The sequence below is a fragment of the Corylus avellana genome, chromosome ca8 (genome assembly GCF_901000735.1).
Source record: "Corylus avellana chromosome ca8, CavTom2PMs-1.0".
Classification (NCBI taxonomy): domain Eukaryota; kingdom Viridiplantae; phylum Streptophyta; class Magnoliopsida; order Fagales; family Betulaceae; genus Corylus; species Corylus avellana.
In genome coordinates this window covers 9626081-9642116 of record NC_081548.1, presented here as the reverse complement: position 1 = coordinate 9642116, position 16036 = coordinate 9626081, and the positions used below count along the sequence as shown (strand labels likewise).

Sequence of the window (16036 nt, the reverse complement as noted above, 5' to 3'; positions counted from 1 at the left end):
AATGCAATAGAGTAATATTGTTATATAACAATATTTCATTTTTAAGTGTATACAGGATGGCACGAGTGGAAGATGTGTAAGGAGTTGTAGCGCTAAAGGACTCAAATAACAATGGGTAAGTTATTTCAATCCCATTGTCATCCATGTGTTGGTAGAAGTTAATTCAATTTAATACTAGAATAGTTCATAACTTATGGTTTTAGGTTAGGAATATGTTAATTCATTTTCATTTGTTATCATTTTGTTACTAAAATAACAAAGCATTAAAGACGATACTTGATCATAGAGAGATCAGCAAGTGATGTTTTCAAAAATTGCCCTTGTACTAGATGTTAGGAAACATATTTTCCAAGTCACTTCTCATCAGACTTAAAACTGGGTCAAACTAGGTCAGTATTTACTTTTCTTATAAGGAATTAGTGAATTTCTTTATTTTGAAAGAAATTTCAATTCAAGCTCAAGTTTTGGGATTTTGAATAGAGGTTTAACTAAATACTTGGCTTTTATAGACTGATATATTGGATAGTAATAGGTTTCATATTGTTAGCCCCAAAATCATAAGTAAAGGCAATTGAATCATCGTACTAATTGTGCTTGGAGGGAGCATATATAAACAAATAAAGAAAAATAATGATATATTGATCAATACATGGAATACGCTTCAACTTAATATACCAATGTGGTGTGCTGGACAACTCTGAATATCATAACAAAGTTATTGTCCTCTCTCTTCTCTAAAAAATTATAAACATTTCCCTCCTATGCTCCTCACTCTCTCTCTCTTGCTATGTATGTTTATGTGTTTATATGTTTTGGGATTTTGTATGTGTTTAAAATTAGAATCAATCGCAAGGAAGTCAATGACCTGTTTTCTTGGTACTTAATCATTAAACTACTTTTCTATTTGATACTGTCATATTCTTGAAACACTTTGTTTAACAGGGCTTGTTTATGTTGTTTCTCCTTTTGGGGAGATGTACTGAATGATTTGCACTTTTATTAACTTTGCTTGTTAACTCTGTTTTTTGCTGATGTCCTCCCATGTCCAGGGGTAGTACTTCTGAATATGTGAAGCTTATGTTTAGCTTTCATTTCTTTGCATTTATAACTCCTTGCTCTGTTTTTTTTTTTTTTTTTGTAGGATGAGTAATGCACCCATTATTGAGAGCAAAACTTGAATCTCAGTCAATGGTAAGATTACTTCCTTCCATCAATGTATTGTCTTCATATTAATTTGATTACTGTGGAGAATGGCTTTCATACCCGGTGTAGCTTGATTGGCATTACATAGATGCACTCTTAATTTTAATATTATTTACATGCTTTTGAACCTATAGTTTTGTTGAGTTTCCATGTGTTGCAGCTCATGCCCTTATTGTTGGATTGTGATGCTTGTGCGTGTGTCCAAAAGTTAAATTACTACCCTTGGTCTTTTCCATCATTAAACTCCTCTCCTTACACTGAGAACATAATTGAGTTTTTGAGGTACATATAGATGCTATATCAGTGTATGCTTTCATACAATATTTCTTCATCTTCTTCATATACCTTGGTTCATGTCTCTCTTTCTCTTTCCATCCTGAAATTTTAGCTATAGGAGATTGTTCTTGCCTTTGTTACAATATTCCCTAATTGTCTCTCATGGATTCTATTTGATTTTGTTAATAGGTGTAGTGCCATGTTCACTTATTGGTTTTGGCAATTTGTTTTCTCTTTTGTTTCAGTTTAATGATTATTTCTATTTGTATCATTGGTGAGAAAAAAAAATGCATGTTTACAACCTTTCCGAACCAAGTTTGCAATGTAGAATGTTATTTTATCAATCTTGACTCATTCAATCTCTCACTTAGAATACATGAGGTAGTACTTCACTGTGTTTCTATGTGTGTTTTGTAATAAAAAATGGAGAATGAGATTCACACCAAGTACCAAAAATAATTTCAGGTGTGCATACATGTTTACCTTTCTTTGTGTTTATGTGCGATAAGAAAATATTTAGAGGGTGGGATTCTCCTCAACTATAAAATATAGTTTGAGGTAGTAACTAGATGATCTCCATGGTGGTAGCATCCATCTTGCTGGAATTTTGAGTTGGTTAATCTATGTTTAGTATGAAGAGGTCTTAATTTGTGTGCAGTGATGTTGATATCTACATAGCCAAACCTTCTACTAGCCCACTTTAAGGACATTACTTTTTTTTTCTTTAGATATCAATCATTTCCTCCTATTAACAATAGAGTATACATGATACTTAGCTTTGAAAAAAATATGACCTTATAATATGTCCAATTCGACCTTATAATATTTTCACTACCAAATTATTTGTATAGTGAAACTTGCAGCATCCAACATTGCATTACAGATTATATCATCATTCCATACCGTGAATCAGGCTCGTGTTTGGAGTTGCTATCTTTCTTTGTTGTCAATCTTGAGTGTTTCATTTTAGCTAAGTAAATACTGTATCATGATAGAAAGCTTGTGCTAATTGTAGTTTCTAATAGTTTGGTTGTATCGAGTTAGTTGCATGCTTTGATGGTGCATACTCTTGGTAGTGTTTATAGACAAGTTATTATCATTGTTGAAAAGAAAATATAAAAATAGATGTGTTATTATGGTGATAATTCATACATGCATGCTTTTAAAGTTTTGCTATTCATGGCAACATGGTTTACTCTAAACTTAATACATTTCCAAGGTCCATGATGTATTATAATCAAGAAACATTTGATGGAAAACTATTTTATGTACCTATAGGTTGGTTGAGATACACACCATGAACATGAATGTGTGCTATATATTTTTCAATACCTTTGATTTGAAGTAACAACTTATGTGTGATATCTAAATTAAACCTCTTTTGTTTTCTTTAGGTACATCATTTTTACTCAATTTTATAGTCTTACTTTTCAAAAAAGTTTATGCATACTTGTTCAATAATCTAGACATTAAATCTATTTATAGGATAATATATGTATATTATTAAAATTATAATGGTAACAATTATAGTGATACATAATATAGGGAATGAAGCACGTGCATTGCACGTGCCATCCCAATATATATATATATATATATATATGCTTTTTTTTTTCCCCAATAGTGAGCCAGCTCAATCTGCAGCAAACAACAAGAATCAAAAGAAAAAGGCAACACCAACCATATATTATGCATCGTAAAGTTTTATCCTAATCTCTTTAATTGGGAGCTTCTATTTATTTGTTTGTGTTGTTTGTTTAGTCAGGTAATAGGTTGTGGAAATTTGTGATTTCAGATGGACTATTTCTTTATAAAGTAATTGTGAATATTTTAGAAACTTCACATAAGCACTGGACAGCCCACTTCATAAAGCCATATGTTTAGTGAGAACAAAATATCTTAATATTTGTATATACACTGAAATGTAATAGTTACAAAGTTTATGTTAAAATACTGCAGTTTATGACATTGGAAGCATTGCAGTTTTCAACTATAATTCCCTATGCTTGGGCGGCTAAATTAGTTATTTAGTTGTAAGGTTTTGTTTCTGACACTATTGCACTTCAATGCCACAATAAGGATTGCCTATCTTCTCATGCAAAGTTATAGTTAAAAATTTTCATATTACAACTGATCCCCTATCATATGCAATTCTAATTTGATCTGAAAAACTAAGAATTATAAAGAATTTGGGTCATATGATGTCAATTATTTTTGTAGTTTCCATAGAATTACTTGAGAAGTTTAACAGAAGATTTTACGAGCTCCCAAGTATCAAGACATTGATATTTCGTGTTGTCAAATGTTGAATTCATTTCTTAAATGGTAATCAACTATTTTTTCTGTATTTTAAGGAGGACGCATTCACAAATTTCTCAAGTGATTCGTGAATACCGGAAAACTGCTTATCGAGTGCCAATGGCGGTTTTGGTATCTTTACTTATTCCTTGTCAATTCATGTTTTACAAATTCCTAGGTATTGTACAACGGGAATTTGTGTTAACCCTCGTGATAGCTTGTTGTCTTTATATTGACTGTGATTTGGTTATCGACTTATCGTCCCAATAAAACTAATTATTTGGGAGTGGACCATTCAATCCTGATTTGGAGGGCATGTTTAATGATGCATGCTAATGGTTAGCGTCTTATATGGATGTCTCTCAAGTCTCATGCCTCACACTCCCATGCATTTTTTTAGATAGGTGCTTACATTTAGAAATTGAATAGATTTTTTTATTGCTTAACATATATTGGACCACTCGGATTTGTCCAATTTGCTTGCTTTGTAGGTCATCACAGCATAGAGTGCTTGTCTCCTTTCCTTCTATTATCCATATTGTAGCCAAGTATAATTAACAGTAAGAGTGAAAATAATTCCTAACCATTTAATCATGAAACATGTTTTTCATTGGTACCAGTTGTTGAGTGAGCAATTATAAAAGGAATCTTTTTTACCGTAAGAAAATTTCTCAATGGTTAATATGTTGTTGTTGGATATGTGGGTGGAAGTTGCACTCTTCTACTCCATGAGGAGGTATATAGCTGTTTGAACAGGACCCTTTTTAAGTAATGTATTTTTCTTGTATTCTTGCTTTTGAATAATGTTATTCTGGAGTTTTTTCTTTCCTGGTTCAAGCGTGTAGTGTTTGCATATGAATTCTCTCTCTCTCTCTCTCTCTTCCAGGCATCAGAAGCATTATGCACTTACAAGCACATACGCAGGAAAGAGAATATTGATGAACAATGGTGCACTTCTGACCCATATGGCTTTTTTGTTATTTTGTTTTTATAAATAAGATTCCTTTCATTTTTCATAACCGAAAATGGTTTTGGAAATTTCCAGCAAGTTGCTTTTGAGTAATCGAGAAGTAGGATGCCCTGAATTTAAGTGAGTTATATCTATTGTCCTAGGTTATCATTGTTTACACTATAATGTATTGCACGTGCTATCCCAATATATATATATGCTCTTTTTTTTTTAATTCATTAGCGGCAACCTCTAAGTTGCCGTTAATGAGATAAATAGCGGTGACTCTATGTTGCCGCTAATGACAGACGAATAGCGGCAACTACAGGTTGCCGCTAAAGATAGCGGAATAGCGGCAACTCCATGTGGCAGCTATTGACTTTTTTTAATTTTTTTAATTTGTTATAAATTTTCTTATATCATTAGCGGCAACTCAATGTCGCCGCTAATGACATACAATTAGCGGCAACTTGGTGGTCGCCACTAATGATATACCAATAGTAGCGACCGTGGAACCATTTTGAACCCTTTTTTCCAGCAAAAACAAATTTCATTAGCGGCGACTTAGAGTGGCCGCTAATGAGTTGTCATTAGCGGCAACTTTGAAAGTCGCCAGTATTTAGCTTTACCGTCGGCTTACTATCAACCACCAAATAGCGGCCGCGTGTTGTCGATATTTGTAAATAGCAGCAACTTTTTGCTCATTAGCGGTGACCCAAGTCGCCCCTAATGACCATAATTTTTGTAGTGACATGTCCTGTCCTGGCACAACTCCTTACGAGAAAACAGTAACTCCCTGTTACATGTCTCATATCGATGGCACTCCTAACGAGGAAACAGTAAATTCCCATTACATGTCCCGTTCTGACACACCTTTTGTAGCGCCCCCAAAATTAGCCTTGGCTAACCTGGCAGAGTTATTAGCAATTACCCAGTTCAACCAACATGTGGCTAAATGAGGAATCACCCCTTTAAGCATTATTAGAGTTAATGCATAGGAAGGTAATATAAATCTGAGAAAACTATTAAATCATCATATGGACAATCATATTCCTCAAAATTAAGACATGGAGTAACTAATGATAATAATAATCAAATCTGTCAGCATTATGAAGATTCTAAAGCAAGATTCGTAGTGGCAATCGTGCCACTCCTGGGTTCTAGTGACAACTTCCTAAAATGTAATAACAATGTAAGTCTAATGACTTAGTAAGTAAACCTCACAATTAGGCATGATTGAGCCAATTTAAGCAGAAATAAACATGCAGTTTTAGTAAACATTCAAAAGAGGTGTTGTCTTCGTTAATACACCATAAAAGTATTGTTTGGTTAATAAAAGTGGGGTGTACTCCCGGCAGCAATTGACTAAGTATATTAATGCATGAAAAACTAGTGATTTATAGGTCATAACTCTCATGTATGGTCTACCCAAGATATTACCTCCTCTCAGCAAGGTTGGCACTGTCTCGAGGGACCTGTAATACAATGTTGGTGCCCCAACCATTGTATGCTACCATACATAACATTAGTGGCATGACCGAGTCCGACCTCGGGTGGCCCACACTGATAAGTGCTAAAATATCCATATTTTAGCCCCGTAATTTATATTTGTTAATTCCTTAGTTTTGTCAGATTGTGCAATTTTTTTTTTTTTTTGGTATTTTCTTTGTTTTATAGGTTTTTGGAAGCAAATGAAGCATTTTTGGAAGTATCGGGCTTAAAGAGAAAATTTAGGAAAAGCTAGAAGTTTTGACAGTGCAATCGATCGCATTAAACCTGTGCTCGAGCGCACTTCCAAAGAGTTCCAAGCCAAGAAGTGAGTATAAGGCGTGCGCTCGCACTCACAAGAAGAAGGCTCGATCGCAAACTTGTGATTAAGAGCACACGGGCACGATCGAGTGCACCCATGCGTGAAGAACAAGGCAGCAGCTACCCTATTCTAGAAAGTGCCTTTTTCCACCCCAACTAGGGTTTTCAAAGTCCTAGGTGAACAAAGACTCAAAACCTACGATTTTTAGGGTTTTTAGAGTGTTTTTAAGGCCTATAAATAGACCCTTAAGCCTATAGAATAGACACACAATTTCAAGGAGAAGAATTGGAGTCTCTTCAAGCTCAAGTTTTCGGGTTTATTCTTTTTCTTTTTATTTTATTTTATGAAGATGTTTAATATCAAACTCATGTGTAACTAAACTCCTTAGTAGGGCTAGAATAAAGCTCTAATTGCGTTTCTTTAATATATCAATATTGGCACCTTTATGATAATCATATTGTGATGCTTAACTTGATTAATTCATGTTTTATCGAATTCCTCATATGTGTGTGATTGGCCATTATATGCATGTGGTATGGATTAGTTATTTAAATCAATTTGGATGATCGAGTCCTGGACTTAATAGAGTAATCACGGGTTCTTGCGTTAATCAACATGAAAAACCGGGAGTAGACACCCATGCCCTAGGTTACATGTGTTTATCGATTTCCATAGATTTATGCTTCCTTAAAGAACAACTTAGTAAATACTCATGCTAAATCCTTTAAGAAAGAAAAGAATTAGAGTAGACACAAATGCCTAATTCATTGTTTAGGGAAATCAATAGCTTAAGGAGTACACAGCCATACCCTTTGGTTGGCAAACTTTAAGTATTCATAATATGATTAGAGCATTGGTATATTGTTATATTATTTGAGCATGATTAGTGGTGGATATCCAAGCCCTACCTTTATCTTTATTAATTCAAAAATCAATCTTTGTCTTGTTTTAATTACAAAATTAATTTTAAACATAATTTATGTCAATCATCGTGGGAATGATCTCGTACTTGCACCCTATACTACTGTTTTGATCTTGTACACTTGCGAGTTAAAATGTTCATTTATTCGCCTATTAATTTAGGTGGATATTTGCACAACAAGTTTTTGGCGCCGTTGCTGAGGATTGCGTTAAATTCTATTTAGAATTATTTCCTTTTAGTTTGTTATTTTTAAATTTTTAGTTAAATTTTTTTTTTTTCCTATTTTTTGTTTGTTTGTTTGTTCTGTTTCAGTTCTGTGGACAGCTTGCGTTCTGTTCGTGCGATTGAGCGCATACCAGAAGCAATCGAGTGCACGTCTGCGATCGAGCACGTACCAGGAGCGAACGAGCGCACTTCCAAGAGCGATTGAGACAGCAGAACTGAAGCTACTGTAAGTACAGAAACTAATCCCTTTCATGCAAGGGCTTCGATCCAAAAATTCAACCATCCTTCCAATCGATCCAGAGATTGAGAGGACCATTCAACAAAGGCCTAGAGACAACTTCGACACAGAAGAAGAAGAACAAGTTGAGGAAACAATGGAAGATCTTCTAAAGAACCCGCCGCCAGCGTGAAGACCCATGAAACAGTCTTTCATTCTGCAAAACCTCAACTAGCCATCATGCATCGCCTATCAACCGGAGGCGGAAAGCAATTACTATATATCCCCGCAAATACTCAATGCTTTGACTCACTTCAAGGGCACAGCTACTGAGGATCCACACTTGCACCTTAGGGAGTTCTTTGATCTCTACAAGTTTCAGCACATCCAGGGCCTAACTCCAGAGGGAATCAGGTTAGTCCTCTTTCCTTTTTCCTTGAAAGATAATGCTAAGTTGTGGTATAATTCCTTGCCAACAGATTCCATTCATACTTGGGAAGAGTTGGCCACTAAGTTCCTAAAGAAGTTTTTCCCAGCTCAAAAGACAAGGTAGCCTAGAAGGGAGATTCAATCATTTCAACAGAGAAATGGAGACCTTTTCTTCAAAGCGTGGGGACACTTCAATGAGCTGCTTCTCAACTGTCCCCATCACAATCTATTTCAAGATGATCAGATACACGCTTTTTACGAAGGTTTAAATGACATTAACAAGGGTATTGTTGATTCATCTTGTGGAGGTGTGCTGATGGAAAAGAGTAGTGAGGAAGCCATAGAGCTCTTCGAGACATTGAGTGAGAACTCCCAACAATTCTTATCCAGAGGGAGACAAGGAATAAAGAGCAAGGGCATGTATGAAGTCAACACAAATGTCAGAATTCAAAATCAGATGGCTGCCATGACTGAGAGATTAGATAAGCTTGTAAAAGCCATGACTACTCAGAACATCTCTCCTATACCCATTTAGCAAACTGCACAAATTCAGGTATGTGCCATATGCTCCAATTCTGATCTCACCACTGAGACTTGTCCTATGTGTTTATTTACAAATCAAGAGCAAGCAAACTATGTGGGACATAACAATTATCTTTCCAAGAACAATCCATACTCCAACTCCTACAATCCAGGGTGGAGCAACCACCCTAATTTCTTATGGAGTAACAATCAGCTGAACCCTCAAGGATAGCAGAGGAAATCCCAACAAGTAGTACAACCAGTTCAGGAGTCAAAGAAGAATGACCTAGAAAGTATTGTATTCCAATTGGCGACTTCACAACAACAAATGATGGCTTCGCAACAAGAGTTTATGACTGAATAAAGACAATTCACGATTGATCAAAGACAAGTCAATGCATAGACCAGTCAAGCTATCTTAAAACTGGAAGCACAAATGGGGCAAATGGCCAGGGAGCTGAGTGAAAGAAAGCAGGATGAATTTCCAGCTCAAACAATACCCAATTCAGGGGGTCACCAACAACTAAAAGCTATAACAACTCTTAGAAATGGCAAGATTATAGGAACTGAAGAGGCAGCTCAAGCATCTCCAGATGAAGCCTCAACATCCAAAGTAAGTAAAAGGGAGAAGGTGAACCACCCTTCCCTCAAAGGTTAGTAAAGCCAAAGAAAGAAAAACAATTTCTTGACATTTTTGAGACTTTGAGAAAGTAGAGATTAACATTCATTTATTAAATGCAATTAAACAAATCCTTCATATGCTAAATTTTTAAAGGATTGTTGCACTCATAAAAAGAAGTTTCAGGAGCATGAAACAATGGCTTTAACAAAGCAGGTAAGTGCGGTGTTGTTAAGAAAACTACCACCAAAGCTAAAAGATCCAGGTAGTTTTATCATTCCTTGCAGGATAGGAGACCATCTTTTTGAGCCTACATTGCTGGATCTAGGAGTAGGGGTCAATTTGCTGCTATACACTATATATGAGACACTAGGTTTAGGGGAGCTTCAACCAACTTTTATCACCTTGCAATTGGCAGACAGAAGCATCAAAAGACCAAGAGGTATACTTGAGGATGTCTTGGTAAAGGTAGGTGAATTTATTTTACCTGCTGATTTTATTGTATTAGATATGGAAGAATCACCTATGCCATTGCCCCTACTTATTATCTTAGAAAGATCCTTTATGAGAATTACTGATACAAAAATTTGTGTAAAAAAAGGGTACTATAAGTATGAAGCTAAATGGTGAAGAGATAGAATTTAAAATATTTGATGCGTTGAAATTACCCCAAGATGATCCGGAATACTTTAATGTCTGTATGATTCAAGGTGTTGTTGAGAAAGTTTTTCAGGTCCATCACATAGATCCATTGGAGGCCACCCTCACTCACAGTTTCACAAGGCAGGACATTAAGCCAGATTTTGAAGATGTTACTGATGACATCATTAAAGCTATGCACTTCCTTGAGGCCTCTCCACCACATTCACACCCCTCCCTTTGAAACTCTTGTGCCTACTAATACTACTCTTATCCCTTCAATTGTCTAGGCACCAAATTTGGAATTGAAGCAATTGCTAGAACATCTGTCATATGCCTACTTGGGAGAGAACCAGACACTACCTGTGATAGTTGCTGCAAATCTTCAATATTAGTTGAAGGTTTTAGCCTCTCATGAATACAAAAACCATCATCAAATGAATTTAATTCATAAAAACTATTAACATTCCAAAGAGAATCGAGTTCCGAGCTTCAAAATGACAAAAACTCGAAGTTCTAGACTGAACGACTCTCCCTTGGTGCGTTTACAATAAAAAGAATGATATTTATAATGTTAATTAGGATTTCAGCACTGTTGTGCAAATTTATTTAACTCGCAAGTGCACGAATCGATTGTAGTTACTAGATTGCAAGTGCGAGGTCAATCCCACAGAAAATCATATTCTTGAAAGAGCAATTTATATCTAAACTAATTAAAACCTAACCTAGTTCCAAAAGGGTTTTGATTTTGGTTTTGAAAATTAAAAGACTAAACATAAACTAAATAAACTAAGTAAATTAATAGATAAAGGCACTAAGGATGCGGAATCTACACTCACCAAATCATAACAACATATTTTATATTCATCAATATTAATACGAAGTTCTCATAATTTAAATCTTATGTATGTTTTACTATGCTTCAAAGAATTAATCAAAATCATCTCATGTATCTATTCATTAACCAAATCACAAAAGGAATCTAAATTTAATTGAAACACCAGATGTATCCGTAGAACAAATCACAAGGGATATCCAATTTTTAGGAGTTAAAAACCAAGCAATCAATTATGTGAAATTATCCTGAATCATCAAGTGTATCCTTGAATCGCAACAAGATATCCAAGAATCATGCCACATATTGAAAAGAAGTAAAACAATTGAAATAATAAACCAATAAAATTGGAGTAATAAAAACTTACAATAAAGGGATGTTGTTCTTCATCGGTGAGGCTTCATCCCCAACCTTAGTTAAAAATTTAGCTCCACATGACTATGAAACTAAAACCTAAACCTAAACCTAAAGAAAAACTAAATTAAAAGAAAAGCTGTGGATTACATTCTGTCTCCAAAATTGTATCCCAAAACTAGTCTCTGGAATTGTATATCTTTTCTTAAATGCAAAGAGGTCTATTTATAGTCTTAGAGAAGTCCTAGAAGCCCAAGTAAACCTATATAATTTGGAGGTCTGTCTCCCAATTAAAATAGAAGTCAGAAATCAAAATAGGATTCGTCCAAATTTGTGTCCTTTTATTGCGGGGTAATTTTGGCATAGTAACCTTCCGAATTAGGAAAATCCTATTTCACAATGAACTGTATTATTTTGAGTTAACTTTCCAATGCTACTTGAATCACTTCAATCTGATATTTGAGTAGAAAGTTATGGTCAAAATACTAAGACATGCGCAGAATCTGAATTTGAATCCAATCCGACATTTTATCAAATCTGAACTTTAATCAAATCTGATCTTTAATTCGATTTAACCTTTTCTTGGATTTGGTTAAACTTAACCACATCATCTAGGTCTTCTCAAAGTATGCTTTTTTCCAAACAAATTTTCCCTTTAAAGCTGCAGTTTTTCTTCAACTACCTACAAAATACTAAAAACACAAAACATTAAATAACGACACAACTAAAGGATTAACTAATGTAAATAAAGGGTTCCAAATATGGAATATTTGACACTTATCAAACACCCTCAAACTTACATTTTGCTAGTCCCTTAGCAAAACAAAACAAAAAATACAATGAAAGTAAGAAACATAAATCCTCTTTCGTGGGAGAGAAGATTGCAATTAGCATATGCAACAAGCCTTTTAAACCCCTAGGTATCTCTAGTGGACGAGTGAAGTCTCGTGAGGGCTTAACATGAATGATACCCACAAACATTGTGCACTATGTTGTTAAAAAGAAAGAATTTTCACATAAACCATGGTTTTTATTCATGAGCAAGCTTAAAAAGACAAACACCTTCATCACAGTCAATAGAAAATCCAAAACCAATTCACTCATAAATGGACAATTTAGACCTCACATGTTCTAAAAAGTGTAAAACGTAATTAGCATACAATCATGAAGCTTTCAGTTTATACTCAAGACAAGTTCCATAAAATTTGTAAAAATCTCTATCAAATGAAACAACCAAGACAAGATATGCATTTTTTTTTTTTTTTTCTATTTACAGGCTCTCCAATGTCTAACTTCCTTAAGCATTCTAATTGACCCAAGTAACAAGTGTTAAGCCAATGACTCCCAAGCCAGGTGGCTTTAGGGTACTAGATGTAGAACATCCCTAAGGACTTATTAACTTAAATAAAAAAGGCTACGAAGCCAGATTAGCCATATCATAAATCAACACTGAACTTCACACATTTTGACGTGAACACTCAATGCTTAATGAGACAAGATGTCAGGTTACTCACCGGAAAATTCAACATGATCTTTCTTTTCCTTTTCCTTTTCTTTTTTATTTATTTATTTTTTTTATATCTTGCAAGCCAATGGTTATTCATCAATAGGTCATCCAACAAATCTCAAAGAGAACAAGCTTAAACTCAAACATCATACCTCACAGAAAACATGCTAATGTGTTCATAAAAAATTATCTCAAAATAAGTGAAATCTCTTTTACTCAAAAATAAGTCAAAGGACTCAAACTCCTAATGACATAATGATGTGTTCAACCCTTTAAGCAAGCTAATGAAATGCAAATCACGGTTACAGTTTAACTCAAATTTGACAACAACATAGCACAATAATTTTATTTATTTATTTTTTTCAACACAAAAAGACAAATAAAAATAAACAAATAAGAACAAAAATAAACAAACAAAGTGTTTTTTCATACCCCCAAACTTGAATTACAGATTGCCTTCAATGTGTAGTACAGAAATACATTACCAGAAGTAAGGAAACATCAAGGTGTGAAAAAGGGGTAGGGCATCCTCCAAACTCAAACACCAAAACACCTGTCATCAAAACTAACAACAATATTATCATAGAAACAAACATCAAAAGATGAATTGCTGTTAGAAACAAAAACAAATAAAAAAAAATGTAATGGAAAAGGAAAGAAAGAGTTTGTGGAGTGAAGTGCAGAAAATAAACTGGAGGAGAAAACTTTATAGCGCTTTCCCCTATCATGCAGATGTCCAACCAATCCCTTCCATCCCTTCTTCTACAAAACTTCATACCCCTCAGGAAGGATGTTTCGCCATCTTATGTAGAATTTCTTGCTTCGAAGGATCTTCTTAGGAAAGTGGTTCCTAGATTTGTTTGCTTGTGTGCACAAGTCCTTGAGTATCTTGACATAAGATGGCTCTTTGAGACATTCAGGCGATGAAGCTTTGGGCTCTTGATATGTCTCAAGAGGGATATTGATGCTGGCATGAGCTTCAATACTCACTTCCATGTCACTGGGTAAATTAGGATCTGTTTGTGGCTCACTGTTCTCATGGTGCTCAACTTACTCAGGGTGCTCAACTACTTCTTCTTTTTCTTCCTCCTCAATGTTGTCAACAATTTTCTGACTCTCAAATGTGGTGGTGACTTGAGCATGCTCAACTTGCTCTGCGTGCTCCTCTTTGTTATCCACAATTTCCTTCTCATCAACCATGTAGTGTAAAATGAATGGACATTCGCTTTGGTGGTGAGTCGGATTATAACAATATTCACAAACTAGAAATAGTCCCCACTTATTTATAGTTCTGATATAGGCCGACCTAACTGCCTTTAGCCGGGCTATTCTCAATTTTAAGTCATCAATGTGAGCAGTTGGACAAAATTGAAATACCTCATCTTTAGGAAGATAATTTCTTGTAGCACTTTCCTTTCTTTTAAAGTTGGTGGTGGCATGGACATGCTTATGATCAGAATTTCCAGACTCATCCTCATCAATCATGTAGTGTCCTTTAGCCATCAACTGACTTTGAAACTCTTCTTCCTTATTGTTATCATTTATGCTCTCATTGTCCCAATATTGAGTCGTTGGGTCAAGTTGATGGTCATTCACACTTTGGCCAATCCATTCTTCCCTCCTTGCGGTTGCTTGAGTGTTAGCATCTTTGAGCTTTTGATTGAATTATCACAGTTCTTGTATGGTCTAGGAGTTGGAAGTCTTGAGCTCTTGTATAACTTGATTCATCTCTTGCATGTTCTTATCAATTGATTGCATGAATGCTTTCATCATGTCTTCCAGTGATGACTGTGGTGCAGGTTGTGGCATTTGAGTAATTGATTGATCCATAGGTGGTTGAGCATGGTGATCGAACTGCAAATATTCTAAATTGTGCAATTCATCAAATTGGTGAGCATAATTTTCTGTAGCCTGAGCTGACCATGAGAAATTAGATTGGTTGCTCCAGTATGGTTTGTAATATGGAATTTGAATCAAATCCTGGACTGGAGAAACTAGTGTTCATTTGCTCATATGGAAAATTAGAAACTTGTGCCCATAATGGACAATCACTATAATGATGATAAGGATTGGAGCAGTATGAACATGGTTTATGTGGGTAAAAATTTGAGGATAGGTGGTAGCAGCTAGTGTCCTACAACTAGGAGATGCATTAAAATCATTAAAATGAAAATCCATGCTTCCCCCTCACTTTTTAGCATGCAAATATCCCACATCACATAAAATATTAAAAAAAAAACGACTAACACAATTAAAAAAATAAATAAAAACTAAACTTAAAAACTCATAGAAAAGGACCAAAATAAATTTTGGCAAAATTTTTCAGCTACTGCCAGTCTGCTGGTGCAGACTCTGGGGGTGCACTCGATTGCATGTGCGATCGAGCGCAGTAGCTCTGATCCGTAGGTGCGTGGCTGTGAGTGCGCTCGAGCCTTCAGAGGCGATTGTCGAGCGCAGGCGCGCTTGACTTGTTGTCTTGGCCCCGAGTGCACTCGATCGTAGCAGGGCAGCGATCGATCGCACTAGTAGGGGCATCCAGAAGAGATCTGCGGCAACTGTAAAACAAACCCAAAAAAAAGAAGGAAAAATCTTTTTTATTTATTTATTATTAGTAACAAGATTAAAACAAAACAAATTGCAGAAAAATAAAATCATAACTAGTAGAAGAATAAAACTAATTTAAACATAAATTGTTTTCAAAAACTGAACAATTCCCCGACAACAGCGCCAAAAACTTGTTGTGCAAATTTATTTAATTCACAAGTGTATGAATCGATTGTAGTTAATGGATTGCAAGTGCAAGTTCGATCTCACAGAGAATTGTATTCTTGAAAAAGCAATTTATATCTAAACTAATTAAATCCTAACCTAGTTCCAAAAGGGTTTTGATTTTGGTTTTGAAAATTAAAAGACTAAACATAAACTAAATAAACTAAGTAAATCAATAGATAAAGGCACTAAGGATGCGGAATCTACACTCACCAAATCATAACAATATATTTTATATTCATCAATATTAATCCGAAATTCTCACAATTTAAATCTTATTTATATTTTACTGTCACGCCCCCGACTTAGGTAAATAGGGGAACGCAAACTTAAAGGAAAAACACAATAACTAAGGAATATACTTATCAGATATCAATTCATTAATACTAAACCAAGGGAAGATAAGAAGTCAAAAGCTGTATAGAACTAGTGTTTTACTATGAGCATTTACAAAAATCTCGT

General features: G+C 34.9%; 1 long non-coding RNA gene across 1 annotated transcript; it reads left to right on the top strand.

Moving 5' to 3' along the window:
- Window positions 1-39: 39 nt before the first annotated feature.
- LOC132190173 (uncharacterized) lies at window positions 40-7019 on the top strand. The gene is made up of 5 exons (XR_009441098.1): window positions 40-115; window positions 1142-1191; window positions 3834-3909; window positions 4664-4725; window positions 6404-7019. It is a non-coding gene; the product is annotated as an uncharacterized LOC132190173 (long non-coding RNA).
- Window positions 7020-16036: the final 9017 nt, after the last annotated feature.